The sequence below is a fragment of the Microtus ochrogaster genome, chromosome 5 (assembly GCF_000317375.1).
Source record: "Microtus ochrogaster isolate Prairie Vole_2 chromosome 5, MicOch1.0, whole genome shotgun sequence".
NCBI lineage: Eukaryota > Metazoa > Chordata > Mammalia > Rodentia > Cricetidae > Microtus > Microtus ochrogaster.
The window spans coordinates 42682775-42688774 of NC_022012.1; positions in this window are offsets into that span (position 1 = coordinate 42682775).

Genomic DNA, 6000 nt, shown 5'->3' on the forward strand with positions numbered 1-6000 from the left:
GACAGCCAGGACTACACACAGAAACCTGTCTTGAAACACAAGATGCATCTTTGGTCTTTCCAGTTTCTGTAAAAACTGTTTTCTTTTTGTTTGTAAAAAATGCAGAACTTTGAATATGGCTCCGATGCCCCAACCTTTCTGCCTCTCCCTGTTCATTTACAGGGTCTTCCTTCCTCAACTAATAGCCATGTCCTTCCTCAAGTAATCGAATGTTTTGTCCCTGTGATGGCTTCCACTCCCCGACCTGTATGTAGCTCGGCACACTCTCTTCTCACACTCTTCCCTTTCCCTCCCTCCCCTTGTCACAACCACTCAGTGTTTCTCAGTCTGGTCTCAAGTCCTTCGCTAGATATAAAAACTACAACTTTGGAAATGATGCAAGGACAGTGAATTTGGCAAGTGATAAACATGTTTTATGACCGTAGGTCGCCCAATGTGTGACGCATGTTAAAAGTTCAAATAGCTTATTCAGAGGAAGGCACCACTTTGCATTATTTGAAGCAGTGTTTGACAGCTTCTCTGTACATTTAATTTTTGCATATTTCATTCCCAGAGAGATACTCTTCTGCAAGAATAACTGGAGGCACTGCTAATGTTTTAGCAGGATACATTTTCTCATATATTGAAAATTATACAGTGGGGAAGATTTTAATAAGTTTTCAGAGTGTTCTTGGGCAAAGAGTTTGATCATCAAGGTACAGAAACCTAAGCTGTTCTGCACAGGATTGACCTGTACCTGTGAATGTCCTCTTGGGCAGGTACGGGCCGGGGGACAAACACACAACTGCAGATCCCCAGACACAGAATGGAGACTGATGTTAATAATGACAGTGTCTCTTCATGTAGACAGGTAAGCACAGTTATTTCTTGGGGATACTATGATTTTTTTTAAAAAAAATAATGGTTTAGTTGGACTTTTACCCTGGAATATCTGAGGGCAGCGCTCCTTTAGTCAGCACATCTAAATCAGAAAAATATTTTGCCTTTGGGTTCTCAATCACCTCGAAGTCCCTAGTACATAGTGACTAAGAACCATTCATATATATCACAAATCTACATTGTCAGGTCCTGTAGTCCTCTAGGTGGCTGTTCACTTCTGCCGCACACCTAGCTTCCCTCATCCCCTAACTAGGTCACCCTTTGTCTCCCTGTTAAACTTAATGATTGAGTCTACAATGGAAAACCTAATTTTAACCAGGCTAAACTGGAAGTATGCGAAACTGAAGAGTTGGGCAAGTGTGATAAGTATTTGATACTGTGCCTTCCTAGCAACTCCTTACCCTCCATCTTTGGTTTTCCTGTCTTGGAGCCCACCCTTTGTTCGTGTTATAATGCTTCACACCCAAATCCAGGGACAGATGCACTATGTTCTGTTTCATCTAATGTAAGTTTTCTGGAGTTCAAGGTCAGTCTGGTCTATTAGAGCTAGTTCCAGAACAGCTAAGACTTACACAGAGAAACCCTGTCTCAAAAAAACCAAAAGAAAGGAAAAAAAATCATAGGCTATTTCTCCTTAGAATCAAAACTGAAGGATTCCAAGAAGGCAAGGGCAGTATTTTTTCATTTTAATTTAGCATGTGTATGCAACACTTCATGGCAGCTGTGTGGAGGTCAGAGGCCATCCAAGTCAATTCTGTCATACCACATGGGTTCCAGAGATAGGACTGGTACCAACTACCTCTTGCCTGTCAAACCATCTTGCTAGCCATGAGGACAGTATTTATTAGCACTTTGGTATAAGATGATCTTACTGTAGTAGATGTGTGTAACATTAAAACAAATTATGCTTTAAAGTTTGCTTCAATTTTCAACCAAACTGTCTCTGAGACTGTAATAAAAAGTTAGATCCTAACCCAAGATTTCGGCTGGCACTTATGCGTGTGAATATTTACAACATCTAGCATTTTTGTTATTTATAAATAAGAAAAGTGGAGGCATGGAGAACATGCCCAGAGTAGACTATTAGTAAAGAATGTGGGTACTCCTCCATTCTGTATTGTTGCGAGCCACTTCACAGAGGTTGCTCTAGCCATTCATCACAATCATACTGTGATGGGTTAGCAATTTTTTTTGTTTTGTTCTTTTTGGGTTTTTTTTGTTTTGTTTTGTTTTTCGAGACAGGGTTTCTCTGTGGCTTTGGAGCCTGTCCTGGAACTAGCTCTGTAGACCAGGCTGGTATCGAACTCACAGAGATCCGCCTGCCTCTGCCTCCCGAGTGCTGGGATTAAAGGCGTGCACCACCATCGTCCGGCAGCAATTTTTTTGTAAAGAGCCAGTTAGGAAATATTTCAAATACTGTGAGCCAAGAGACAAAGTTAAGGCCTGTATAGGTGTAGAATCAAAATGGCTAAACATAGCAAATATCACCTAAAGATTAAACATAGTCTTTAACAATTAGACTATGGTGCTTAGAGCTAGCCCCAGTGACTTGTAATGCCTTGTACAAATACCCAGATCCTAACTTCCCATGGTTGGTCTCAGGAAGGATAGATGGTGCTGTAGAGTTTTTTTGCTTAACAAGATAGTGATATGCCAACTTCTTACCTGTCCAGATAGTGTCCACACAACAAGGTCAAATAACTGTTACAATAGGGTTCCCATTTTATTTCAAGGTGTTCCCTCTTCTCTCTCCCTTAGAATTTTGCCTGTTTCTGTCTCTCACAGTATATGTTCCTTTTTTTTTTTTTTGTTTTGTTTTTTGAGACAGAGTTTCTCTGTATAGCTTTGGAGCCTGTCCTGGAACTCGCTCTGTAGACCAGGCTGGTCTCGAACTCACAGAGATCCACCTGCCTCTGCCTCCCGAGTGCTGCGATATATGTTCCTTATTAACACTTTCTTTCATATTGTCTCTGATCTGATGAGCTTATACCCCACACTTTTAGTTCATTATTCCCAGTACAACAATGGGAACTTACATAATTTATTCTAATGAAATATAAGAGTAATTGGTGGGCTGAAGGGATAGTGCAATGGTTTTATGTGCAAACATGAGGACCTGAGTTCAAGTCCCTAGCGCTGACATCAAACTGAGCATGACTACATGGGGCTGTAAACCCAGCAAAGACAGGCAGATCACAGGAGCATGCTAACCAGCCAACCTAGCTAAAATCCAGCTTCAGGTCCAGTGAGAGGCTCTGTCATGCGGGAATCATGGAGATAGCAATGAAGGAAGACACATGACATCGTCCTATGGCTCCCACGGCACATATATGAAGAATTGAATACAACTTATTGTAATTCTAAGGAGAAGATGAAATTCTGGGCTGAGGTAGGAGGTAGCGAATAGCATTTCCCTTACCTGGAGTTCAAAGTTGTGTTCCTTATCAAATCAGCAGCAACTGCTCATCTGTTAACAGAGTTTTAATGAGGCTTTATGTATTTCATCTTTGAAAATGTCTTTTCATACAGATAGATACTGCCAAATACTGATAAGAATCTCTGAGTATATGGTTTAATTGAGTATATTCATTGCTTGGAAGGCACTTAGACAATACTATTAAACCCCTCTCTTGATATTTGCCTTTCAGCCTGTCATTACATTGCAGATTAATTGCTTCCAATTGACATTTAGGTGGAAGCTTCTCAATTGCACAGTTAAATGACTTTTGAAATATGAAAAAATTGCACTTTCATCCGATTCCATAAGATGCTGTTAGATTCTAGTTAGAGCACAGAAAATAAATCTGCTGAATATCGGTGTGACTACAGAGGCTGTGACTTGTTCTGACGGCATAAGAAGTATCTGGAACAGTTTGAGGTTGTCCTGATCATTTAGGTTGTAAGCTGGTGGTTTTGTTTGTTTGTGTTTTGATGTTAATACCTGTGTGCCTGTATGCAGTTACACACACCATGTGTATGCAGAAACCAGCAGCAGCCAGAAGACCGTGTCAGATACCCTGTATCTGGAATTAGACGCAGTTGTGAGCACCAATTGGGTGCTGGGAAGCAAACTATGAGCCTTCTCTCCAGACCCTTAAACTATTTAGTCGATGTTGAAATAACTAGACCGTCTTCTCAGTTTGATATGAAAGTGCTTCACCGCTTAGCTTTAGCAGAGACTCATGGAGTCCTGTAGCAAAGACTGCTTTCTAAAGCCAGTCACAGCTCCAGGGCAATGGTCGAGGGTAGTTTTCTTTACCACTTAAAACGTGCAAACTATTCTTAGCTGGAGGGCTGTTTAAATTGGCAGAGGGCAGTATTTAACCTTTGGATCTTGGTTAGCAGAGAATGTTAGTAATTCTTTGCTAACCTGCCCCAAGGCACAAAACTATTTAGTGGTAGAGCAGGGGGGTGAAATTTGATCAGGCAGCCTGACCTCTAAGCTAATTCCCTGGGCATTGTGTTTATTGTCCCAGGGTAGCCAGTAGCCAAATCCTCTTGGTTAGGTTTCTCTCCTAACAGTCTCTTTTCTTAAAAAGATGTATTATACATTATTTACTGCATGTAAAAGAAGATATGTGTACTGCCCAGCTTTGGGTCAACTTGACACTACCTAGAGTCATCAGAAAGGAAAGAGCCTCAGTTGAGGAAATCCCTTCATGATATTTAGTAGTAAGGCATTTTTTCAATTAGTGATGGATAGGGAAAAACATAGCACACTGTGGGTGTGCTCATCCCTGGGCTGGTGGTCCTGGGTTTTATAAGAAGACAGGCTGAGCTTGTCAGGGGATGTTAACCCACAAACAGCACTCTTCCATGACTTCTGCATCAGCTCCTGCCTCTAGGATCCTACTCTGTTTGAGTTCCTGTCCTGACTCCTTCAATAGTGAATAGCAATATGAAAATGTAAGCCCCCGCAAAAGCATTTTCTCCCCAACTTTTTTTTTGAGACAGGGTTTCTCTGTAGGTTTGGACCCTGTCCTGGAACTCCCTCTGTAGACCAGGCTGGTCTCGAACTCACAGAGATCCACCTGCCTCTGCCTCCTGAATGCTGGGATTAAAGGCATGAACCACCACCGCCAGGCTCCCCAACTTTGTTGCAGCAATAGAAACGCCAAGACAATGAGTAAAATGCAATCAGAGTCCATGCACTTACTTTATCCCTCAATTAAAAGAAAATGTTTTAGGTTCCCCTCTTTAACTCCTTGAGATGACCAGCTCACATCTCCTCCAGATGCTGTGCAAATTTTTTTTTTTTGCATTCCCTTGCTTAGTTATTTTAACTTACTTTTGCTTTATGAATATCTTTCACGTATAATATAAAGCATCTCACCTGCTTTATAACAACATAAGTGATGTTATTCTGCACGTATTCTGTGAATAGCTTATTTTCTTGATTCCATTTTGCCAGCTTGTAGTTAAAACATTTGAATGACTTTTGATAGGACAGGAATTTTCTCTTATTTTCCTTTTCTTTCTTTCTTCCTTCCTTTCTTTCTTCCTTTCTTTCTTTCTTTCTTTCTTCCTTTTCTTTTTTTGGACAGGAATTTTCAATTACCATTCCATACAACTACCACACATTTCAGTTCCCCGCCTGACTAATTAAGTGATCTGAGTTTGCAACCCCTCATTTGCCATTCCATGTAGACTTTCACATATTTCTGCACATTTCTTTGGTCATGGGCATTCCATCAGTGTTTTTGTTACACATAATTAATAACTGAATATGAAACTTTGTTAGTCATATAACCTTATCCACATATCTGCATTGGCAAATGCCAATCTATGATTGCTTAAGGGCGGAGACTGAGTGGTAAAGGACACAAAATAATTTTATAAAGAATGATGAGAACATGCTTCATTGGATTGTGACGATTATTACATGAGCATATGCCACAGCTAAAACACCATCAAACCATAATTTGGAATAAATGCATTTGTTATAAATAAGTTACATTTAAATAAAGTTAAAAGGTAGACATCATTTAACTTGTGCCTAGGGAGTCTTAGCCACACAAACCTGACAAATGAGATCCCTTGGCTTTTAAAGCCGTAGTATGTCTGTACTTCAGAGTTCCCCTGGGCATTTCAAAGAGCAGAATTCTGCCTTTTGCACCAGAT